Source organism: Ambystoma mexicanum, chromosome 13 (assembly GCF_040938575.1).
Source record: "Ambystoma mexicanum isolate Mex_15411 chromosome 13, UKY_AmexF1_1, whole genome shotgun sequence".
NCBI classification, from domain to species: Eukaryota; Metazoa; Chordata; class Amphibia; order Caudata; family Ambystomatidae; genus Ambystoma; species Ambystoma mexicanum.
In genome coordinates this window covers 291,659,435-291,687,062 of record NC_090938.1, presented here as the reverse complement: position 1 = coordinate 291,687,062, position 27,628 = coordinate 291,659,435, and positions in this window count along the sequence as shown.

Genomic DNA, 27,628 nt, shown 5'->3' with positions numbered 1-27,628 from the left:
GGATACCACATCTCATGATAAAGGAAGGGTCTAAGGTTTGGAAGGGGAGGGATTTGGATATCACATCTCATGTTATAGGACGGGTCTCAGGTTTGGTATTAGAAGCATTGAGATATCAAGTCTCATGGTATAAGAAGGGTCTCAGAATTGGAATGGGAAGGAGTTGGATATCACACCTCAAGCTATAGGAAGGGTCTCAGGATTGGAATGGGAAGGAGTTTGATATCACATCTCATGCCATAGTATGGGTCTCAGGTTTGGTAGAAGCATTGGGATATCACATCTCATGCTATCGGAAGGGTATCAGTATTGGATTTGGAAGAAGTTGGATATCCCATCTCATGCTATAGGAAGGGTCTCAGGATTGGAATGGAAAGGACTTGGATATCACATCTCATGCTAAAGGAAGGGTCTCAGGTTTGGTATTAGAAGCATTGAGATATCACATCTCATGCTATAGGAAGGGTCTCAGGATTGGAATGGGAAGTAGTTGGATATCACATCTCATGCTATAGGAAGGGTCTCAGGTTTGGTATAAGCATTGAGATATCACATCTCATGCTATAGGACGGGTCTCAGGATTGGAATGGAAGGAGTTGGATATCACATCTCATGTTATAGGAAGGATCTCAGGTTTGGTATTAGAAGCATTGAGACATCACATCTCATGCTATAGGAAGGGTCTCAGGGTTGGAATGGGAAGGAGTTGGATATCACATCTCATGCTATAGGAAGGGTCTCAGGATTGGAATGTGAAGGATTTGGATATCACATCTCATGCTAAAGGAAGGGTCTCAGGTTTGGTAGAAGCATTGAGATATCACGTCTCTGCTATCGGAAGGGTCTCAGGATTGGATTGGGAAGGAGTTGGATATCCCTTCTCATGCTATAGGAAGGGTCTCAGGATTTGAATGGGAAGGAGTTGGATATCACATCTCATGTTATAGGAAGGGTCTCAGGATTGGAATGGGAAGGATTTGGATATCACATCTCTTGCTATAGGAAGGGTCTCAGGATTGGAATGGGTAGGAGTTGGATATTACTTTCTTGCTATAGGAAGGGTCTCATGTTTGGAATGGGAAGCAGTTGGATATCACATATGCTATAGTTAGTGTCTCAGGTTTGGAACGGGAAGGAGTTGGATATCACATCTCATGTTATAGGAAGGGTCTCAGGTTTGGTATAAGCATTGAGATATCACATCTCTGCTATCGGAAGCGGCTCAGGATTGGAATGGGAAGGAGTTGTATATCCCATCTCATGTTATAGGAATAGTCTCTGGTTTGGTATCAGAATCATTGAGATATCACATCGCATGCTGTAGGAAGGGTCTAAGGATTGGAATGGGATGGACTTGGATATCACATCTCATGCTATAGGTAGGCTCTCAGGTTTGGTATAAGCATTGAGATATCACATCTCATGCTATAGGAAGGGTCTCAGGATTGGAATGGGAAGGAATTGGATATCACATCTCATGCTATAGGAAGGGTCTCAGATTTGGTATAAGCATTGAGATATCACATCTCATGCTAAAGGAAGGGTCTCAGGATTGGAATGGGAAGGAGTTGTATATGACATCTCAGGCCATAGGAAGGGTCTCAAGTTTGGTATAAGCATTGAGATATCACATCTCTGCTATCGGAAGGGTCTCAGGATTGGAATGGGAAGGAGTTGGATATCCCATCTCATGTTATAGGAATGCTCTCAGGTTTGGTATTAGAAGCATAGAGATATCACATCTCATGCTATAGGAAGGGTCTCAGGATTGGAATGGGAAGGACTTGGATGTCACATCTCATGCTATAGGGAGGGTCTCAAGTTTGATATTAGAAGCATTGAGATAACAAATCTCATGATATCGGAAGGGTCTCAGGATTGGAATGGGAAGGAGTTGGATATCACATCTCATGATAAAGGAAGGGTCTAAGGTTTGGAAGGGGAAGGATTTGGATATCACATCTCATGTTATAGGACGGGTCTCAGGTTTGGTATTAGAAGCATTGAGATATCAAGTCTCATGGTATAAGAAGGGTCTTAGAATTGGAATGGGAAGGAGTTGGATATCACACCTCAAGCTATAGGAAGGGTCTCAGGATTGGAATGGGAAGGAGTTTGATATCACATCTCATGCCATAGTATGGGTCTCAGGTTTGGTAGAAGCATTGGGATATCACATCTCATGCTATCGGAAGGGTATCAGTATTGGATTTGAAAGAAGTTGGATATCCCATCTCATGCTATAGGAAGGGTCTCAGGTTGGAATGGGAAGGAGTTGGATATCACATTTCATGTTATAGGAAGGGTCTCAGGATTGGAATGGGAAGGACTTGGATATCATATCTCATGCTATAGGAAGGCTCTCAGGTTTGGAAGGGGAAGGAGTTGGATATCACATTTCATGTTAGAGGAAGGATCTCAGGTTTGGTATTAGAGGCCTTGAGATATCACATCTCATGCTATAGGAAGGGTCTCAGGATTGGAATGGGAAGGAGTTGGATATCACATCTCAAGCTATAGAAAATATCTCAGGTTTGGTATTAGAAGCATTGAGACATCACATCTCATGTTATAGGAAGGGTCTCAGGATTGGAATGGGAAGAAGTTGGATATCACATCTCATGCTATAGGAAGGGTCTCAGGTTTGGTATAAGCATTGAGATATCACATCTCATGCTATAGGACGGGTCTCAGGATTGGAATGGAAGGAGTTGGATATCACATCTCATGTTATAGGAAGGATCTCAGGTTTGGTATTAGAAGCATTGAGACATCACATCTCATGCTATAGGAAGGGTCTCAGGGTTGGAATGGGAAGGAGTTGGATATCACATCTCATCCAATAGGAAGGGTCTCAGGTTTGGAATGGGAAGGAATTGGATATCACATCTCATGTTATAGGAAGGATCTCAGGTTTGGTATTAGAAGCATTGAGATATCACATCTCATGCTATAGGAAGGGTCTCAGGATTGGAATGTGAAGGATTTGGATATCACTTCTCATGCTAAAGGAAGGGTCTCAGGTTTGGTAGAAGCATTGAGATATCACGTCTCTGCTATCGGAAGGGTCTCAGGATTGGATTGGGAAGGAGTTGGATATCCCTTCTCATGCTATAGGAAGGGTCTCAGGATTTGAATGGCAAGGAGTTGGATATCACATTTCATGCCATAGGAAGGGTCTCAGGTTTGGTATAAGCATTGAGATATCACATCTCTGCTATCGGAAGGGTCTCAGGATTGGATTGGGAAGGACTTGGATGTCACATCTCATGCTATAGGTAGGCTCTCAGGTTTGGTATAAGCATTGAGATATCACATCTCATGCTATAGGAAGGGTCTCAGGATTGGAATGGGAAGGATTTGGAAATCACATCTCATGCTATAGGAAGGGTCTCAGATTTGGTATAAGCATTGAGATATCACATCTCATGCTAAAGGAAGGGTCTCAGGATTGGAATGGGAAGGAGTTGTATATGACATCTCAGGCCGTAGGAAGGGTCTCAGGTTTGGTATAAGCATTGAGATATCACATCTCTGCTATCGGAAGGGTCTCAGGATTGGAATGGGAAGGAGTTGGATATCCCATCTCATGTTATAGGAAGGGTCTCAGGTTTGGTATTAGAAGCATAGAGATATCACATCTCATGCTATAGGAAGGGTCTCAGGATTGGAATGGGAAGGACTTGGATGTCACATCTCATGCTATAGGTAGGCTCTCAGGTTTGGTATAAGCATTGAGATATCACATCTCATGCTATAGGAAGGGTCTCAGGATTGGAATGGGAAGGATTTGGATATCACATCTCATGCTATAGGAAGGGTCTCAGATTTGGTATAAGCATTGAGATATCACATCTCATGCTAAAGGAAGGGTCTCAGGATTGGAATGGGAAGGAGTTGTATATGACATCTCAGGCCGTAGGAAGGGTCTCAGGTTTGGTATAAGCATTGAGATATCACATCTCTGCTATCGGAAGGGTCTCAGGATTGGAATGGGAAGGAGTTGGATATCCCATCTCATGTTATAGGAAGGGTCTCAGGTTTGGTATTAGAAGCATAGAGATATCACATCTCATGCTATAGGAAGGGTCTCAGGATTGGAATGGGAAGGACTTGGATGTCACATCTCATGCTATAGGGAGGGTCTCAAGTTTGATATTAGAAGCATTGAGATAACAAATCTCATGATATCGGAAGGGTCTCAGGATTGGAATGGGAAGGAGTTGGATACCACATCTCATGATAAAGGAAGGGTCTAAGGTTTGGAAGGGGAGGGATTTGGATATCACATCTCATGTTATAGGACGGGTCTCAGGTTTGGTATTAGAAGCATTGAGATATCAAGTCTCATGGTATAAGAAGGGTCTCAGAATTGGAATGGGAAGGAGTTGGATATCACACCTCAAGCTATAGGAAGGGTCTCAGGATTGGAATGGGAAGGAGTTTGATATCACATCTCATGCCATAGTATGGGTCTCAGGTTTGGTAGAAGCATTGGGATATCACATCTCATGCTATCGGAAGGGTATCAGTATTGGATTTGGAAGAAGTTGGATATCCCATCTCATGCTATAGGAAGGGTCTCAGGATTGGAATGGAAAGGACTTGGATATCACATCTCATGCTAAAGGAAGGGTCTCAGGTTTGGTATTAGAAGCATTGAGATATCACATCTCATGCTATAGGAAGGGTCTCAGGATTGGAATGGGAAGTAGTTGGATATCACATCTCATGCTATAGGAAGGGTCTCAGGTTTGGTATAAGCATTGAGATATCACATCTCATGCTATAGGACGGGTCTCAGGATTGGAATGGAAGGAGTTGGATATCACATCTCATGTTATAGGAAGGATCTCAGGTTTGGTATTAGAAGCATTGAGACATCACATCTCATGCTATAGGAAGGGTCTCAGGGTTGGAATGGGAAGGAGTTGGATATCACATCTCATGCTATAGGAAGGGTCTCGGGATTGGAATGTGAAGGATTTGGATATCACATCTCATGCTAAAGGAAGGGTCTCAGGTTTGGTAGAAGCATTGAGATATCACGTCTCTGCTATCGGAAGGGTCTCAGGATTGGATTGGGAAGGAGTTGGATATCCCTTCTCATGCTATAGGAAGGGTCTCAGGATTTGAATGGGAAGGAGTTGGATATCACATCTCATGTTATAGGAAGGGTCTCAGGATTGGAATGGGAAGGATTTGGATATCACATCTCTTGCTATAGGAAGGGTCTCAGGATTGGAATGGGTAGGAGTTGGATATTACTTTCTTGCTATAGGAAGGGTCTCATGTTTGGAATGGGAAGCAGTTGGATATCACATATGCTATAGTTAGTGTCTCAGGTTTGGAACGGGAAGGAGTTGGATATCACATCTCATGTTATAGGAAGGGTCTCAGGTTTGGTATAAGCATTGAGATATCACATCTCTGCTATCGGAAGCGGCTCAGGATTGGAATGGGAAGGAGTTGTATATCCCATCTCATGTTATAGGAATAGTCTCTGGTTTGGTATCAGAATCATTGAGATATCACATCGCATGCTGTAGGAAGGGTCTAAGGATTGGAATGGGATGGACTTGGATATCACATCTCATGCTATAGGTAGGCTCTCAGGTTTGGTATAAGCATTGAGATATCACATCTCATGCTATAGGAAGGGTCTCAGGATTGGAATGGGAAGGAATTGGATATCACATCTCATGCTATAGGAAGGGTCTCAGATTTGGTATAAGCATTGAGATATCACATCTCATGCTAAAGGAAGGGTCTCAGGATTGGAATGGGAAGGAGTTGTATATGACATCTCAGGCCATAGGAAGGGTCTCAAGTTTGGTATAAGCATTGAGATATCACATCTCTGCTATCGGAAGGGTCTCAGGATTGGAATGGGAAGGAGTTGGATATCCCATCTCATGTTATAGGAATGCTCTCAGGTTTGGTATTAGAAGCATAGAGATATCACATCTCATGCTATAGGAAGGGTCTCAGGATTGGAATGGGAAGGACTTGGATGTCACATCTCATGCTATAGGGAGGGTCTCAAGTTTGATATTAGAAGCATTGAGATAACAAATCTCATGATATCGGAAGGGTCTCAGGATTGGAATGGGAAGGAGTTGGATATCACATCTCATGATAAAGGAAGGGTCTAAGGTTTGGAAGGGGAAGGATTTGGATATCACATCTCATGTTATAGGACGGGTCTCAGGTTTGGTATTAGAAGCATTGAGATATCAAGTCTCATGGTATAAGAAGGGTCTTAGAATTGGAATGGGAAGGAGTTGGATATCACACCTCAAGCTATAGGAAGGGTCTCAGGATTGGAATGGGAAGGAGTTTGATATCACATCTCATGCCATAGTATGGGTCTCAGGTTTGGTAGAAGCATTGGGATATCACATCTCATGCTATCGGAAGGGTATCAGTATTGGATTTGGAAGAAGTTGGATATCCCATCTCATGCTATAGGAAGGGTCTCAGGTTGGAATGGGAAGGAGTTGGATATCACATTTCATGTTATAGGAAGGGTCTCAGGATTGGAATGGGAAGGACTTGGATATCATATCTCATGCTATAGGAAGGCTCTCAGGTTTGGAAGGGGAAGGAGTTGGATATCACATTTCATGTTAGAGGAAGGATCTCAGGTTTGGTATTAGAGGCCTTGAGATATCACATCTCATGCTATAGGAAGGGTCTCAGGATTGGAATGGGAAGGAGTTGGATATCACATCTCAAGCTATAGAAAATATCTCAGGTTTGGTATTAGAAGCATTGAGACATCACATCTCATGTTATAGGAAGGGTCTCAGGATTGGAATGGGAAGAAGTTGGATATCACATCTCATGCTATAGGAAGGGTCTCAGGTTTGGTATAAGCATTGAGATATCACATCTCATGCTATAGGACGGGTCTCAGGATTGGAATGGAAGGAGTTGGATATCACATCTCATGTTATAGGAAGGATCTCAGGTTTGGTATTAGAAGCATTGAGACATCACATCTCATGCTATAGGAAGGGTCTCAGGGTTGGAATGGGAAGGAGTTGGATATCACATCTCATCCAATAGGAAGGGTCTCAGGTTTGGAATGGGAAGGAATTGGATATCACATCTCATGTTATAGGAAGGATCTCAGGTTTGGTATTAGAAGCATTGAGATATCACATCTCATGCTATAGGAAGGGTCTCAGGATTGGAATGTGAAGGATTTGGATATCACTTCTCATGCTAAAGGAAGGGTCTCAGGTTTGGTAGAAGCATTGAGATATCACGTCTCTGCTATCGGAAGGGTCTCAGGATTGGATTGGGAAGGAGTTGGATATCCCTTCTCATGCTATAGGAAGGGTCTCAGGATTTGAATGGCAAGGAGTTGGATATCACATTTCATGCCATAGGAAGGGTCTCAGGTTTGGTATAAGCATTGAGATATCACATCTCTGCTATCGGAAGGGTCTCAGGATTGGATTGGGAAGGAGTTGGATATCCCTTCTCATGCTATAGGAAGTGTCTCAGGTTGGAATGGGAAGGAGTTGGATATCACATCTCATGTTATAGGAAGGGTCTCAGGATTGGAATGGGAAGGATTTGGATATCACATCTCTTGCTATAGGAAGGGTCTCAGGATTGGAATGGGTAGGAGTTGGATATTACTTTCTTGCTATAGGAAGGGTCTCATGTTTGGAATGGGAAGGAGTTGGATATCACATATGCTATAGTTAGTGTCTCAGGTTTGGAACGGGAAGGAGTTGGATATCACATCTCATGTTATAGGAAGGGTCTCAGGTTTGGTATAAGCATTGAGATATCACATCTCTGCTATCGGAAGCGGCTCAGGATTGGAATGGGAAGGAGTTGGATATCCCATCTCATGTTATAGTAAGAGTCTCTGGTTTGGTATTAGAATCATTGAGATATCACATCGCATGCTGTAGGAAGGGTCTAAGGATTGGAATGGGATGGACTTGGATATCACATCTCATGCTATAGGTAGGCTCTCAGGTTTGGTATAAGCATTGAGATATCACATCTCATGCTATAGGAAGGGTCTCAGGATTGGAATGGGAAGGATTTGGATATCACATCTCATGCTATAGGAAGGGTCTCAGATTTGGTATAAGCATTGAGATATCACATCTCATGCTAAAGGAAGGGTCTCAGGATTGGAATGGGAAGGAGTTGTATATGACATCTCAGGCCGTAGGAAGGGTCTCAGGTTTGGTATAAGCATTGAGATATCACATCTCTGCTATCGGAAGGGTCTCAGGATTGGAATGGGAAGGAGTTGGATATCCCATCTCATGTTATAGGAAGGGTCTCAGGTTTGGTATTAGAAGCATAGAGATATCACATCTCATGCTATAGGAAGGGTCTCAGGATTGGAATGGGAAGGACTTGGATGTCACATCTCATGCTATAGGGAGGGTCTCAAGTTTGATATTAGAAGCATTGAGATAACAAATCTCATGATATCGGAAGGGTCTCAGGATTGGAATGGGAAGGAGTTGGATACCACATCTCATGATAAAGGAAGGGTCTAAGGTTTGGAAGGGGAAGGATTTGGATATCACATCTCATGTTATAGGACGAGTCTCAGGTTTGGTATTAGAAGCATTGAGATATCAAGTCTCATGGTATAAGAAGGGTCTCAGAATTGGAATGGGAAGGAGTTGGATATCACACCTCAAGCTATAGGAAGGGTCTCAGGATTGGAATGGGAAGGAATTTGATATCACATCTCATGCCATAGTATGGGTCTCAGGTTTGGTAGAAGCATTGGGATATCACATCTCATGCTATCGGAAGGGTATCAGTATTGGATTTGGAAGAAGTTGGATATCCCATCTCATGCTTTAGGAAGGGTCTCAGGATTGGAATGGGAAGGACTTGGATATCATATCTCATGCTATAGGACGGGTCTCAGGTTTGTTATTAGAATCATTGATATATCATATTGCATGCTGTTGGAAGGGTCTAAGGATTGGAATGGAAGGAGTTGGATATCACATCTCATGTTATAGGAAGGATCTCAGGTTTGGTATTAGAAGCATTGAGACATCACATCTCATGCTATAGGAAGGGTCTCAGGGTTGGAATGGGAAGGAGTTGGATATCACATCTCATCCAATAGGAAGGGTCTCAGGTTTGGAATGGGAAGGAATTGGATATCACATCTCATGTTATAGGAAGGATCTCAGGTTTGGTATTAGAAGCATTGAGAGATCACATCTCATGCTATAGGAAGGGTCTCAGGATTGGAATGTGAAGGATTTGGATATCACATCTCATGCTAAAGGAAGGGTCTCAGGTATGGTAGAAGCATTGAGATATCACGTCTCTGCTATCGGAAGGGTCTCAGGATTGGATTGGGAAGGAGTTGGATATCCCTTCTCATGCTATAGGAAGGGTCTCAGGATTTGAATGGGAAGGAGTTGGATATCACATCTCATGTTATAGGAAGGGTCTCAGGATTGGAATGGGAAGGATTTGGATATCACATCTCTTGCTATAGGAAGGGTCTCAGGATTGGAATGGGTAGGAGTTGGATATTACTTTCTTGCTATAGGAAGGGTCTCATGTTTGGAATGGGAAGCAGTTGGATATCACATATGCTATAGTTAGTGTCTCAGGTTTGGAACGGGAAGGAGTTGGATATCACATCTCATGTTATAGGAAGGGTCTCAGGTTTGGTATAAGCATTGAGATATCACATCTCTGCTATCGGAAGCGGCTCAGGATTGGAATGGGAAGGAGTTGGATATCCCATCTCATGTTTTAGGAAGAGTCTCTGGTTTGGTATTAGAATCATTGAGATATCACATTGCATGCTGTAGGAAGGGTCTAAGGATTGGAATGGGATGGACTTGGATATCACATCTCATGCTATAGGTAGGCTCTCAGGTTTGGTATAAGCATTGAGATATCACATCTCATGCTATAGGAAGGGTCTCAGGATTGGAATGGGAAGGAATTGGATATCACATCTCATGCTGTAGGAAGGGTCTCAGATTTGGTATAAGCATTGAGATATCACATCTCATGCTAAAGGAAGGGTCTCAGGATTGGAATGGGAAGGAGTTGTATATGACATCTCAGGCCATAGGAAGGGTCTCAGGTTTGGTATAAGCATTGATATATCACATCTCTGCTATCGGAAGGGTCTCAGGATTGGAATGGGAAGGAGTTGGATATCCCATCTCATGTTATAGGAATGGTCTCAGGTTTGGTATTAGAAGCATAGAGATATCACATCTCATGCTATAGGAAGGGTCTCAGGATTGGAATGGGAAGGACTTGGATGTCACATCTCATGCTGTAGGGAGGGTCTCAAGTTTGATATTAGAAGCATTGAGATAACAAATCTCATGATATCGGAAGGGTCTCAGGATTGGAATGGGAAGGAGTTGGATATCATATCTCATGATAAAGGAAGGGTCTAAGGTTTGGAAGGGGAAGGATTTGGATATCACATCTCATGTTATAGGACGGGTCTCAGGTTTGGTATTAGAAGCATTGAGATATCAAGTCTCATGGTATAAGAAGGGTCTCAGAATTGGAATGGGAAGGAGTTGGATATCACACCTCAAGCTATAGGAAGGGTCTCAGGATTGGAATGGGAAGGAGTTTGATATCACATCTCATGCCATAGCATGGGTCTCAGGTTTGGTAGAAGCATTGGGATATCACATCTCATGCTATCGGAAGGGTATCAGTATTGGATTTGGAAGAAGTTGGATATCCCATCTCATGCTATAGGAAGGGTCTCAGGTTGGAATGGGAAGGAGTTGGATATCACATTTCATGTTATAGGAAGGGTCTCAGGATTGGAATGGGAAGGACTTGGATATCATATCTCATGCTATAGGAAGGCTCTCAGGTTTGGAAGGGGAAGGAGTTGGATATCACATTTCATGTTAGAGGAAGGATCTCAGGTTTGGTATTAGAGGCCTTGAGATATCACATCTCATGCTATAGGAAGGCTCTCAGGATTGGAATGGGAAGGAGTTGGATATCACATCTCAAGCTATAGGAAGGGTCTCAGGTTTGGTATAAGCATTGAGATATCACATCTCATGCTATAGGAAGGGTCTCAGGATTGGAATGTGAAGGATTTGGATATCACATCTCATGCTAAAGGAAGGGTCTCAGGTATGGTAGAAGCATTGAGATATCACGTCTCTGCTATCGGAAGGGTCTCAGGATTGGATTGGGAAGGAGTTGGATATCCCTTCTCATGCTATAGGAAGGGTCTCAGGATTTGAATGGGAAGGAGTTGGATATCACATCTCATGTTATAGGAAGGGTCTCAGGATTGGAATGGGAAGGATTTGGATATCACATCTCTTGCTATAGGAAGGGTCTCAGGATTGGAATGGGTAGGAGTTGGATATTACTTTCTTGCTATAGGAAGGGTCTCATGTTTGGAATGGGAAGCAGTTGGATATCACATATGCTATAGTTAGTGTCTCAGGTTTGGAACGGGAAGGAGTTGGATATCACATCTCATGTTATAGGAAGGGTCTCAGGTTTGGTATAAGCATTGAGATATCACATCTCTGCTATCGGAAGCGGCTCAGGATTGGAATGGGAAGGAGTTGGATATCCCATCTCATGTTTTAGGAAGAGTCTCTGGTTTGGTATTAGAATCATTGAGATATCACATTGCATGCTGTAGGAAGGGTCTAAGGATTGGAATGGGATGGACTTGGATATCACATCTCATGCTATAGGTAGGCTCTCAGGTTTGGTATAAGCATTGAGATATCACATCTCATGCTATAGGAAGGGTCTCAGGATTGGAATGGGAAGGAATTGGATATCACATCTCATGCTGTAGGAAGGGTCTCAGATTTGGTATAAGCATTGAGATATCACATCTCATGCTAAAGGAAGGGTCTCAGGATTGGAATGGGAAGGAGTTGTATAAGACATCTCAGGCCATAGGAAGGGTCTCAGGTTTGGTATAAGCATTGATATATCACATCTCTGCTATCGGAAGGGTCTCAGGATTGGAATGGGAAGGAGTTGGATATCCCATCTCATGTTATAGGAATGGTCTCAGGTTTGGTATTAGAAGCATAGAGATATCACATCTCATGCTATAGGAAGGGTCTCAGGATTGGAATGGGAAGGACTTGGATGTCACATCTCATGCTGTAGGGAGGGTCTCAAGTTTGATATTAGAAGCATTGAGATAACAAATCTCATGATATCGGAAGGGTCTCAGGATTGGAATGGGAAGGAGTTGGATATCATATCTCATGATAAAGGAAGGGTCTAAGGTTTGGAAGGGGAAGGATTTGGATATCACATCTCATGTTATAGGACGGGTCTCAGGTTTGGTATTAGAAGCATTGAGATATCAAGTCTCATGGTATAAGAAGGGTCTCAGAATTGGAATGGGAAGGAGTTGGATATCACACCTCAAGCTATAGGAAGGGTCTCAGGATTGGAATGGGAAGGAGTTTGATATCACATCTCATGCCATAGCATGGGTCTCAGGTTTGGTAGAAGCATTGGGATATCACATCTCATGCTATCGGAAGGGTATCAGTATTGGATTTGGAAGAAGTTGGATATCCCATCTCATGCTATAGGAAGGGTCTCAGGTTGGAATGGGAAGGAGTTGGATATCACATTTCATGTTATAGGAAGGGTCTCAGGATTGGAATGGGAAGGACTTGGATATCATATCTCATGCTATAGGAAGGCTCTCAGGTTTGGAAGGGGAAGGAGTTGGATATCACATTTCATGTTAGAGGAAGGATCTCAGGTTTGGTATTAGAGGCCTTGAGATATCACATCTCATGCTATAGGAAGGCTCTCAGGATTGGAATGGGAAGGAGTTGGATATCACATCTCAAGCTATAGGAAGGGTCTCAGGTTTGGTATAAGCATTGAGATATCACATCTCATGCTATAGGAAGGGTCTCAGGATTGGAATGGGAAGGAGTTGGATATCACATCTCATGTTATAGGAAATATCTCAGGTTTGGTATTAGAAGCATTGAGACATCACATCTCATGTTATAGGAAGGGTCTCAGGATTGGAATGGGAAGAAGTTGGATATCACATCTCATGCTATAGGAAGGGTCTCAGGTTTGGTATAAGCATTGAGATATCACATCTCATGCTATAGGAAGGGTCTCAGGATTGGAATGGGAAGGAGTTGTATATGACATCTCATGCCATAGGAAGGGTCTCAGGATTGGAATGGGAAGGACTTGGATATCACATCTCATGCTATAGGCAGGGCCTCAGGTTTGGAAAGGGAAGGAGATGGATATCACATTTCATGTTAGAGATAGGATCTCAGGTTTGGTATTAGAGGCATTGAGATATCACATCTCATGCTATCAGAAGGGTCTCAGGTTTGGAATGGGAAGGAGTTGTATATCACATCTCATGCTAAATGGAGGGTCTCAGGTTTGGAAGGGGAAGGATTTGGAAATCACATCTCATGTTATAGGAAGGATCTCAGGTTTGGTATTAGAAGCATTGAGATATCACATCTCATGCTATCGGAAGTATCTCAGGTTTGGTATTAGAGGCATTGAGATATCACATCTCATGCTATCATAAGGGTCTCAGGATTGGAATGGGAAGGAGTTGGATATCACATCTCATGTTATTGGAAGGATCGCAGGTTTGGTATTAGAAGCATTGAGACATCACATCTCATGCTATAGGAAGGGTCTCAGGATTGGAATGGGAAGGAGTTGGATATCATATCTCATGCTATAGGAAGGGTCTCAGATTTGGTATAAGCATTGAGATATCACATCTCATGCTATAGGAAGGGTCTCAGGATTGGATTGGGAAGGAGTTGTATATGACATCTCATGTTATAGGAAGGGTCTCAGGTTTGGTATTAGAAGCATTGAGATATCACATCTCATGCTATAGGAAGGGTCTCAGGATTGGAATGGGGAGGACTTGGATGTCACATCTCATGCTATAGGGAGGGTCTCAAGTTTGATATTAGAAGCATTGAGATAACAAATCTCATGATATCGGAAGGGTCTCAGGATTGGAATGGGAAGGAGTTGGATATCACATCTCATGATAAAGGAAGGGTCTAAGGTTTGAAGGGGAAAGATTTGGATATCACATCTCATGTTATAGGATGGGTCTCAGGTTTGGTATTAGAAGCATTGAGATATCACATCTCATGCTATCGGAAGGATCTCAGGTTTGGTATTAGAAGCATTGAGATATCACATCTCATGCTATCAGAAGGGTCTCAGGATTGGAATGGGAAGGAGTTGGATATCACATCTCATGCTAAAGGGAGGGTCTCAGGTTTGGAAGGGGAAGGATTTGGATATCACATCTCATGTTATCGGAAGGATCTCACGTTTGGTATTAGAAGTATTGAGATATCATATCTCATGCTATAGGAAGGGTCTCAGGATTGGAATGGGAAAGAGTTGGATATCACATCTCATGCTATAGGGAGTGTCTCAGGATTGGAATGGGAAGGACTTAGATATCACATATCATGCTATAGGGAGGGTCTCAGTTTTGATATTAGAAGCATTGAGATATCACATCTCATGCTATCGGAAGTGTCTCAGGATTGGAATGGGAAGGGGCTGGATATCACATCTCATGCTAAAGGAAGGGTCTCAGGTTTGGAACGGGAAGGATTTGGATATCACATCTCATGTTATAGGAAGGGTCTCAGGTTTGGTATAAGCATTGAGATATCACATCTCTGCTATCGGAAGTGTCTCAGGATTGGAATGGGAAGGAGTTGGATATCCCATCTCATGTTATAGGACGGGTCTCAGGTTTGTTATTAGAATCATTGAGATATCATATTGCATGCTGTAGGAAGGGTTTAAGGGTTGGAATGGGAAGGACTTGGATATCACATCTCATGCTATAGATAGGCTCTTAGGTTTGGAAAGGGAAAAAGTTGGATATCACATTTCATGTTAGAGGAAGGATCTCAGGTTTGGTATTAGAAGCATTGAGATATCACATCTCATGCTATAGGAAGGGTCTCAGGATTGGAATGGGAAGTAGTTGGATATCACATCTCATGCTATAGGAAGGGTGTCAGGTTTGGTATAAGCATTGTGATATCACATCTCATGCTATGGGACGGGTCTCAGGATTGGAATGGAAGGAGTTGGATATCACATCTCATGTTATAGGAAGGATCTCAGGTTTGGTATTAGAAGCATTGAGACATGACATCTCATGCTATAGGAAGGGTCTCAGGGTTGGAATGGGAAGGAGTTGGATATCACATCTCATCCAATAGGAAGGGTCTCAGGTTTGGAATGGGAAGGAATTGGATATGACATCTTATGTTATAGGAAGGATCTCAGGTTTGGTATTAGAAGAATTGAGATATCACATCTCATGCTATAGGAAGGGTCTCAGGATTGGAATGTGAAGGATTTGGATATCACATCTCATGCTAAAGGAAGGGTCTCAGGTTTGGTAGAAGCATTGAGATATCACGTCTCTGCTATCGGAAGGGTCTCAGGATTGGATTGGGAAGGAGTTGGATATCCCTTCTCATGCTATAGGAAGGGTCTCAGGATTTGAATGGCAAGGAGTTGGATATCACATCTCATGCCATAGGAAGGGTCTCAGGTTTGGTATAAGCATTGAGATATCACATCTCTGCTATCGGAAGGGTCTCAGGATTGGATTGGGAAGGAGTTGGATATCCCTTCTCATGCTATAGGAAGTGTCTCAGGTTGGAATGGGAAGGAGTTGGATATCACATCTCATGTTATAGGAAGGGTCTCAGGATTGGAATGGGAAGGATTTGGATATCACATCTCTTGCTATAGGAAGGGTCTCAGGATTGGAATGGGTAGGAGTTGGATATTACTTTCTTGCTATAGGAAGGGTCTCATGTTTGGAATGGGAAGGAGTTGGATATCACATATGCTATAGTTAGTGTCTCAGGTTTGGAACGGGAAGGAGTTGGATATCACATCTCATGTTATAGGAAGGGTCTCAGGTTTGGTATAAGCATTGAGATATCACATCTCTGCTATCGGAAGCGGCTCAGGATTGGAATGGGAAGGAGTTGGATATCCCATCTCATGTTATAGTAAGAGTCTCTGGTTTGGTATTAGAATCATTGAGATATCACATTGCATGCTGTAGGAAGGGTCTAAGGATTGGAATGGGATGGACTTGGATATCACATCTCATGCTATAGGTAGGCTCTCAGGTTTGGTATAAGCATTGAGATATCACATCTCATGCTATAGGAAGGGTCTCAGGATTGGAATGGGAAGGATTTGGATATCACATCTCATGCTATAGGAAGGGTCTCAGATTTGGTATAAGCATTGAGATATCACATCTCATGCTAAAGGAAGGGTCTCAGGATTGGAATGGGAAGGAGTTGTATATGACATCTCAGGCCATAGGAAGGGTCTCAGGTTTGGTATAAGCATTGAGATATCACATCTCTGCTATCGGAAGCGGCTCAGGATTGGAATGGGAAGGAGTTGGATATCCCATCTCATGTTATAGTAAGAGTCTCTGGTTTGGTATTAGAATCATTGAGATATCACATTGCATGCTGTAGGAAGGGTCTAAGGATTGGAATGGGATGGACTTGGATATCACATCTCATGCTATAGGTAGGCTCTCAGGTTTGGTATAAGCATTGAGATATCACATCTCATGCTATAGGAAGGGTCTCAGGATTGGAATGGGAAGGATTTGGATATCACATCTCATGCTATAGGAAGGGTCTCAGATTTGGTATAAGCATTGAGATATCACATCTCATGCTAAAGGAAGGGTCTCAGGATTGGAATGGGAAGGAGTTGGATACCACATCTCATGATAAAGGAAGGGTCTAAGGTTTGGAAGGGGAAGGATTTGGATATCACATCTCATGTTATAGGACGGGTCTCAGGTTTGGTATTAGAAGCATTGAGATATCAAGTCTCATGGTATAAGAAGGGTCTCAGAATTGGAATGGGAAGGAGTTGGATATCACACCTCAAGCTATAGGAAGGGTCTCAGGATTAGAATGGGAAGGAGTTTGATATCACATCTCATGCCATAGTATGGGTCTCAGGTTTGGTAGAAGCATTGGGATATCACATCTCATGCTATCGGAAAGGTATCAGTATTGGATTTGGAAGAAGTTGGATATCCCATCTCATGCTATAGGAAGGGTCTCAGGTTGGAATGGGAAGGAGTTGGATATCACATTTCATGTTATAGGAAGGGTCTCAGGATTGGAATGGGAAGGACTTGGATATCATATCTCATGCTATAGGACGGGTCTCAGGTTTGTTATTAGAATCATTGAGATATCATATTGCATGCTGTAGGAAGGGTCTAAGGATTGGAATGGGAAGGACTTGGATATCACATCTCATGCTATAGATAGGCTCTTAGGTTTGGAAAGGGAAGGAGTTGGATATCACATTTCATGTTAGAGGAAGGATCTCAGGTTTGGTATTAGAAGCATTGAGATATCACATCTCATGCTATAGGAAGGGTCTCAGGATTGGAATGGGAAGTAGTTGGATATCACATCTCATGCTATAGGAAGGGTCTCAGGTTTGGTATAAGCATTGAGATATCACATCTCATGCTATAGGACGGGTCTCAGGATTGGAATGGAAGGAGTTGGATATCACATCTCATGTTATAGGAAGGATCTCAGGTTTGGTATTAGAAGCATTGAGACATCACATCTCATGCTATAGGAAGGGTCTCAGGGTTGGAATGGGAAGGAGTTGGATATCACATCTCATCCAATAGGAAGGGTCTCAGGTTTGGAATGGGAAGGAATTGGATATCCCATCTCATGTTATAGGAAGAGTCTCTGGTTTGGTATTAGAATCATTGAGATATCACATCGCATGCTGTAGGAAGGGTCTAAGGATTGGAATGGGATGGACTTGGATATCACATCTCATGCTATAGGTAGGCTCTCAGGTTTGGTATAAGCATTGAGATATCACATCTCATGCTATAGGAAGGGTCTCAGGATTGGAATGGGAAGGAATTGGATATCACATCTCATGCTATAGGAAGGGGCTCAGATTTGGTATAAGCATTGAGATATCACATCTCATGCTAAAGGAAGGGTCTCAGGATTGGAATGGGAAGGAGTTGTATATGACATCTCAGGCCATAGGAAGGGTCTCAAGTTTGGTATAAGCATTGAGATATCACATCTCTGCTATCGGAAGGGTCTCAGGATTGGAATGGGAAGGAGTTGGATATCCCATCTCATGTTATAGGAATGCTCTCAGGTTTGGTATTAGAAGCATAGAGATATCATATCTCATGCTATAGGAAGGGTCTCAGGATTGGAATGGGAAGGACTTGGATGTCACATCTCATGCTATATGGAGGGTCTCAAGTTTGATATTAGAAGCATTGAGATAACAAATCTCATGATATCGGAAGGGTCTCAGGATTGGAATGGGAAGGAGTTGGATATCACATCTCATCCAATAGGAAGGGTCTCAGGTTTGGAATGGGAAGGAATTGGATATCACATCTCATGTTATAGGAAGGATGTCAGGTTTGGTATTAGAAGCATTGAGATATCACATCTCATGCTATAGGAAGGGTCTCAGGATTGGAATGTGAAGGATTTGGATATCACATCTCATGCTAAAGGAAGGGTCTCAGGTTTGGTAGAAGCATTGAGATATCACGTCTCTGCTATCGGAAGGGTCTCAGGATTGGATTGGGAAGGAGTTGGATATCCCTTCTCATGCTATAGGAAGGGTCTCAGGATTTGAATGGGAAGGAGTTGGATATCACATCTCATGTTATAGGAAGGGTCTCAGGATTGGAATGGGAAGGATTTGGATATCACATCTCTTGCTATAGGAAGGGTCTCAGGATTGGAATGGGTAGGAGTTGGATATTACTTTCTTGCTATAGGAAGGGTCTCATGTTTGGAATGGGAAGCAGTTGGATATCACATATGCTATAGTTAGTGTCTCAGGTTTGGAACGGGAAGGAGTTGGATATCACATCTCATGTTATAGGAAGGGTCTCAGGTTTGGTATAAGCATTGAGATATCACATCTCTGCTATCGGAAGCGGCTCAGGATTGGAATGGGAAGGAGTTAGATATCCCATCTCATGTTATAGGAAGAGTCTCTGGTTTGGTATTAGAATCATTGAGATATCACATCGCATGCTGTAGGAAGGGTCTAAGGATTGGAATGGGATGGACTTGGATATCACATCTCATGCTATAGGTAGGCTCTCAGGTTTGGTATAAGCATTGAGATATCACATCTCATGCTATAGGAAGGGTCTCAGGATTGGAATGGGAAGGAATTGGATATCACATCTCATGCTATAGGAAGGGTCTCAGATTTGGTATAAGCATTGAGATATCACATCTCATGCTAAAGGAAGGGTCTCAGGATTGGAATGGGAAGGAGTTGTATATGACATCTCAGGCCATAGGAAGGGTCTCAAGTTTGGTATAAGCATTGAGATATCACATCTCTGCTATCGGAAGGGTCTCAGGATTGGAATGGGAAGGAGTTGGATATCCCATCTCATGCTATAGGGAGGGTCTCAAGTTTGATATTAGAAGCATTGAGATAACAAATCTCATGATATCGGAAGGGTCTCAGGATTGGAATGGGAAGGAGTTGGATATCACATCTCATGATAAAGGAAGGGTCTAAGGTTTGGAAGGGGAAGGATTTGGATATCACATCTCATGTTATAGGACGGGTCTCAGGTTTGGTATTAGAAGCATTGAGATATCAAGTCTCATGGTATAAGAAGGGTCTCAGAATTGGAATGGGAAGGAGTTGGATATCACACCTCAAGCTATAGGAAGGGTCTCAGGATTGGAATGGGAAGGAGTTTGATATCACATCTCATGCCATAGTATGGGTCTCAGGTTTGGTAGAAGCATTGGGATATCACATCTCATGCTATCGGAAGGGTATCAGTATTGGATTTGGAAGAAGTTGGATATCCCATCTCATGCTATAGGAAGGGTCTCAGGTTGGAATGGGAAGGAGTTGGATATCACATTTCATGTTATAGGAAGGGTCTCAGGATTGGAATGGGAAGGACTTGGATATCATATCTCATGCTATAGGAAGGCTCTCAGGTTTGGAAGGGGAAGGAGTTGGATATCACATTTCATGTTAGAGGAAGGATCTCAGGTTTGGTATTAGAGGCCTTGAGATATCACATCTCATGCTATAGGAAGGGTCTCAGGATTGGAATGGGAAGGAGTTGGATATCACATCTCAAGCTATAGAAAATATCTCAGGTTTGGTATTAGAAGCATTGAGACATCACATCTCATGTTATAGGAAGGGTCTCAGGATTGGAATGGGAAGAAGTTGGATATCACATCTCATGCTATAGGAAGGGTCTCAGGTTTGGTATAAGCATTGAGATATCACATCTCATGCTATAGGACGGGTCTCAGGATTGGAATGGAAGGAGTTGGATATCACATCTCATGTTATAGGAAGGATCTCAGGTTTGGTATCAGAAGCATTGAGACATCACATCTCATGCTATAGGAAGGGTCTCAGGGTTGGAATGGGAAGGAGTTGGATATCACATCTCATCCAATAGGAAGGGTCTCATGTTTGGAATGGGAAGGAATTGGATATCACATCTCATGTTATAGTAAGGATCTCAGGTTTGGTATTAGAAGCATTGAGATATCACATCTCATGCTATAGGAAGGGTCTCAGGATTGGAATGTGAAGGATTTGGATATCACTTCTCATGCTAAAGGAAGGGTCTCAGGTTTGGTAGAAGCATTGAGATATCACGTCTCTGCTATCGGAAGGGTCTCAGGATTGGATTGGGAAGGAGTTGGATATCCCTTCTCATGCTATAGGAAGGGTCTCAGGATTTGAATGGCAAGGAGTTGGATATCACATTTCATGCCATAGGAAGGGTCTCAGGTTTGGTATAAGCATTGAGATATCACATCTCTGCTATCGGAAGGGTCTCAGGATTGGATTGGGAAGGAGTTGGATATCCCTTCTCATGCTATAGGAAGTGTCTCAGGTTGGAATGGGAAGGAGTTGGATATCACATCTCATGTTATAGGAAGGGTCTCAGGATTGGAATGGGAAGGATTTGGATATCACATCTCTTGCTATAGGAAGGGTCTCAGGATTGGAATGGGTAGGAGTTGGATATTACTTTCTTGCTATAGGAAGGGTCTCATGTTTGGAATGGGAAGGAGTTGGATATCACATATGCTATAGTTAGTGTCTCAGGTTTGGAACGGGAAGGAGTTGGATATCACATCTCATGTTATAGGAAGGGTCTCAGGTTTGGTATAAGCATTGAGATATCACATCTCTGCTATCGGAAGCGGCTCAGGATTGGAATGGGAAGGAGTTGGATATCCCATCTCATGTTATAGTAAGAGTCTCTGGTTTGGTATTAGAATCATTGAGATATCACATCGCATGCTGTAGGAAGGGTCTAAGGATTGGAATGGGATGGACTTGGATATCACATCTCATGCTATAGGTAGGCTCTCAGGTTTGGTATAAGCATTGAGATATCACATCTCATGCTATAGGAAGGGTCTCAGGATTGGAATGGGAAGGATTTGGATATCACATCTCATGCTATAGGAAGGGTCTCAGATTTGGTATAAGCATTGAGATATCACATCTCATGCTAAAGGAAGGGTCTCAGGATTGGAATGGGAAGGAGTTGTATATGACATCTCAGGCCGTAGGAAGGGTCTCAGGTTTGGTATAAGCATTGAGATATCACATCTCTGCTATCGGAAGGGTCTCAGGATTGGAATGGGAAGGAGTTGGATATCCCATCTCATGTTATAGGAAGGGTCTCAGGTTTGGTATTAGAAGCATAGAGATATCACATCTCATGCTATAGGAAGGGTCTCAGGATTGGAATGGGAAGGACTTGGATGTCACATCTCATGCTATAGGTAGGCTCTCAGGTTTGGTATAAGCATTGAGATATCACATCTCATGCTATAGGAAGGGTCTCAGGATTGGAATGGGAAGGATTTGGATATCACATCTCATGCTATAGGAAGGGTCTCAGATTTGGTATAAGCATTGAGATATCACATCTCATGCTAAAGGAAGGGTCTCAGGATTGGAATGGGAAGGAGTTGTATATGACATCTCAGGCCGTAGGAAGGGTCTCAGGTTTGGTATAAGCATTGAGATATCACATCTCTGCTATCGGAAGGGTCTCAGGATTGGAATGGGAAGGAGTTGGATATCCCATCTCATGTTATAGGAAGGGTCTCAGGTTTGGTATTAGAAGCATAGAGATATCACATCTCATGCTATAGGAAGGGTCTCAGGATTGGAATGGGAAGGACTTGGATGTCACATCTCATGCTATAGGGAGGGTCTCAAGTTTGATATTAGAAGCATTGAGATAACAAATCTCATGATATCGGAAGGGTCTCAGGATTGGAATGGGAAGGAGTTGGATACCACATCTCATGATAAAGGAAGGGTCTAAGGTTTGGAAGGGGAAGGATTTGGATATCACATCTCATGTTATAGGACGGGTCTCAGGTTTGGTATTAGAAGCATTGAGATATCAAGTCTCATGGTATAAGAAGGGTCTCAGAATTGGAATGGGAAGGAGTTGGATATCACACCTCAAGCTATAGGAAGGGTCTCAGGATTGGAATGGGAAGGAGTTTGATATCACATCTCATGCCATAGTATGGGTCTCAGGTTTGGTAGAAGCATTGGGATATCACATCTCATGCTATCGGAAGGGTATCAGTATTGGATTTGGAAGAAGTTGGATATCCCATCTCATGCTATAGGAAGGGTCTCAGGATTGGAATGGGAAGGACTTGGATATCACATCTCATGCTAAAGGAAGGGTCTCAGGTTTGGTATTAGAAGCATTGAGATATCACATCTCATGCTATAGGAAGGGTCTCAGGATTGGAATGGGAAGTAGTTGGATATCACATCTCATGCTATAGGAAGGGTCTCAGGTTTGGTATAAGCATTGAGATATCACATCTCATGCTATAGGACGGGTCTCAGGATTGGAATGGAAGGAGTTGGATATCACATCTCATGTTATAGGAAGGATCTCAGGTTTGGTATTAGAAGCATTGCGACATCACATCTCATGCTATAGGAAGGGTCTCAGGGTTGGAATGGGAAGTAGTTGGATATCACATCTCATGCTATAGGAAGGGTCTCAGGATTGGAATGTGAAGGATTTGGATATCACATCTCATGCTAAAGGAAGGGTCTCAGGTTTGGTAGAAGCATTGAGATATCACGTCTCTGCTATCGGAAGGGTCTCAGGATTGGATTGGGAAGGAGTTGGATATCCCTTCTCATGCTATAGGAAGGGTCTCAGGATTTGAATGGGAAGGAGTTGGATATCACATCTCATGTTATCGGAAGGGTCTCAGGATTGGAATGGGAAGGATTTGGATATCACATCTCTTGCTATAGGAAGGGTCTCAGGATTGGAATGGGTAGGAGTTGGATATTACTTTCTTGCTATAGGAAGGGTCTCATGTTTGGAATGGGAAGCAGTTGGATATCACATATGCTATAGTTAGTGTCTCAGGTTTGGAACGGGAAGGAGTTGGATATCACATCTCATGTTATAGGAAGGGTCTCAGGTTTGGTATAAGCATTGAGATATCACATCTCTGCTATCGGAAGCGGCTCAGGATTGGAATGGGAAGGAGATGGATATCCCATCTCATGTTATAGGAAGAGTCTCTGGTTTGGTATTAGAATCATTGAGATATCACATTGCATGCTGTAGGAAGGGTCTAAGGATTGGAATGGGATGGACTTGGATATCACATCTCATGCTATAGGTAGGCTCTCAGGTTTGGTATAAGCATTGAGATATCACATCTCATGCTATAGGAAGGGTCTCAGGATTGGAATGGGAAGGACTTGGATGTCACATCTCATGCTATAGGGAGGGTCTCAAGTTTGATATTAGAAGCATTGAGATAACAAATCTCATGATATCGGAAGGGTCTCAGGATTGGAATGGGAAGGAGTTGGATACCACATCTCATGATAAAGGAAGGGTCTAAGGTTTGGAAGGGGAAGGATTTGGATATCACATCTCATGTTATAGGACGGGTCTCAGGTTTGGTATTAGAAGCATTGAGATATCAAGTCTCATGGTATAAGAAGGGTCTCAGAATTGGAATGGGAAGGAGTTGGATATCACACCTCAAGCTATAGGAAGGGTCTCAGGATTGGAATGGGAAGGAGTTTGATATCACATCTCATGCCATAGTATGGGTCTCAGGTTTGGTAGAAGCATTGGGATATCACATCTCATGCTATCGGAAGGGTATCAGTATTGGATTTGGAAGAAGTTGGATATCCCATCTCATGCTATAGGAAGGGTCTCAGGATTGGAATGGGAAGGACTTGGATATCACATCTCATGCTAAAGGAAGGGTCTCAGGTTTGGTATTAGAAGCATTGAGATATCACATCTCATGCTATAGGAAGGGTCTCAGGATTGGAATGGGAAGTAGTTGGATATCACATCTCATGCTATAGGAAGGGTCTCAGGTTTGGTATAAGCATTGAGATATCACATCTCATGCTATAGGACGGGTCTCAGGATTGGAATGGAAGGAGTTGGATATCACATCTCATGTTATAGGAAGGATCTCAGGTTTGGTATTAGAAGCATTGCGACATCACATCTCATGCTATAGGAAGGGTCTCAGGGTTGGAATGGGAAGTAGTTGGATATCACATCTCATGCTATAGGAAGGGTCTCAGGATTGGAATGTGAAGGATTTGGATATCACATCTCATGCTAAAGGAAGGGTCTCAGGTTTGGTAGAAGCATTGAGATATCACGTCTCTGCTATCGGAAGGGTCTCAGGATTGGATTGGGAAGGAGTTGGATATCCCTTCTCATGCTATAGGAAGGGTCTCAGGATTTGAATGGGAAGGAGTTGGATATCACATCTCATGTTATCGGAAGGGTCTCAGGATTGGAATGGGAAGGATTTGGATATCACATCTCTTGCTATAGGAAGGGTCTCAGGATTGGAATGGGTAGGAGTTGGATATTACTTTCTTGCTATAGGAAGGGTCTCATGTTTGGAATGGGAAGCAGTTGGATATCACATATGCTATAGTTAGTGTCTCAGGTTTGGAACGGGAAGGAGTTGGATATCACATCTCATGTTATAGGAAGGGTCTCAGGTTTGGTATAAGCATTGAGATATCACATCTCTGCTATCGGAAGCGGCTCAGGATTGGAATGGGAAGGAGATGGATATCCCATCTCATGTTATAGGAAGAGTCTCTGGTTTGGTATTAGAATCATTGAGATATCACATTGCATGCTGTAGGAAGGGTCTAAGGATTGGAATGGGATGGACTTGGATATCACATCTCATGCTATAGGTAGGCTCTCAGGTTTGGTATAAGCATTGAGATATCACATCTCATGCTATAGGAAGGGTCTCAGGATTGGAATGGGAAGGAATTGGATATCACATCTCATGCTATAGGAAGGGTCTCAGATTTGGTATAAGCATTGAGATATCACATCTCATGCTAAAGGAAGGGTCTCAGGATTGGAATGGGAAGGAGTTGTATATGACATCTCAGGCCATAGGAAGGGTCTCAAGTTTGGTATAAGCATTGAGATATCACATCTCTGCTATCGGAAGGGTCTCAGGATTGGAATGGGAAGGAGTTGGATATCCCATCTCATGTTATAGGAATGCTCTCAGGTTTGGTATTAGAAGCATAGAGATATCACATCTCATGCTATAGGAAGGGTCTCAGGATTGGAATGGGAAGGACTTGGATGTCACATCTCATGCTATAGGGAGGGTCTCAAGTTTGATATTAGAAGCATTGAGATAACAAATCTCATGATATCGGAAGGGTCTCAGGATTGGAATGGGAAGGAGTTGGATATCACATCTCATGATAAAGGAAGGGTCTAAGGTTTGGAAGGGGAAGGATTTGGATATCACATCTCATGTTATAGGACGGGTCTCAGGTTTGGTATTAGAAGCATTGAGATATCAAGTCTCATGGTATAAGAAGGGTCTCAGAATTGGAATGGGAAGGAGTTGGATATCACACCTCAAGCTATAGGAAGGGTCTCAGGATTGGAATGGGAAGGAGTTTGATATCACATCTCATGCCATAGTATGGGTCTCAGGTTTGGTAGAAGCATTGGGATATCACATCTCATGCTATCGGAAGGGTATCAGTATTGGATTTGGAAGAAGTTGGATATCCCATCTCATGCTATAGGAAGGGTCTCAGGTTGGAATGGGAAGGAGTTGGATATCACATTTCATGTTATAGGAAGGGTCTCAGGATTGGAATGGGAAGGACTTGGATATCATATCTCATGCTATAGGAAGGCTCTCAGGTTTGGAAGGGGAAGGAGTTGGATATCACATTTCATGTTAGAGGAAGGATCTCAGGTTTGGTATTAGAGGCCTTGAGATATCACATCTCATGCTATAGGAAGGGTCTCAGGATTGGAATGGGAAGGAGTTGGATATCACATCTCAAGCTATAGAAAATATCTCAGGTTTGGTATTAGAAGCATTGAGACATCACATCTCATGTTATAGGAAGGGTCTCAGGATTGGAATGGGAAGAAGTTGGATATCACATCTCATGCTATAGGAAGGGTCTCAGGTTTGGTATAAGCATTGAGATATCACATCTCATGCTATAGGACGGGTCTCAGGATTGGAATGGAAGGAGTTGGATATCACATCTCATGTTATAGGAAGGATCTCAGGTTTGGTATTAGAAGCATTGAGACATCACATCTCATGCTATAGGAAGGGTCTCAGGGTTGGAATGGGAAGGAGTTGGATATCACATCTCATCCAATAGGAAGGGTCTCAGGTTTGGAATGGGAAGGAATTGGATATCACATCTCATGTTATAGGAAGGATCTCAGGTTTGGTATTAGAAGCATTGAGATATCACATCTCATGCTATAGGAAGGGTCTCAGGATTGGAATGTGAAGGATTTGGATATCACTTCTCATGCTAAAGGAAGGGTCTCAGGTTTGGTAGAAGCATTGAGATATCACGTCTCTGCTATCGGAAGGGTCTCAGGATTGGATTGGGAAGGAGTTGGATATCCCTTCTCATGCTATAGGAAGGGTCTCAGGATTTGAATGGCAAGGAGTTGGATATCACATTTCATGCCATAGGAAGGGTCTCAGGTTTGGTATAAGCATTGAGATATCACATCTCGGCTATCGGAAGGGTCTCAGGATTGGAATGGGAAGGAGTTGTATATGACATCTCAGGCCGTAGGAAGGGTCTCAGGTTTGGTATAAGCATTGAGATATCACATCTCTGCTATCGGAAGGGTCTCAGGATTGGAATGGGAAGGAGTTGGATATCCCATCTCATGTTATAGGAAGGGTCTCAGGTTTGGTATTAGAAGCATAGAGATATCACATCTCATGCTATAGGAAGGGTCTCAGGATTGGAATGGGAAGGACTTGGATGTCACATCTCATGCTATAGGTAGGCTCTCAGGTTTGGTATAAGCATTGAGATATCACATCTCATGCTATAGGAAGGGTCTCAGGATTGGAATGGGAAGGATTTGGATATCACATCTCATGCTATAGGAAGGGTC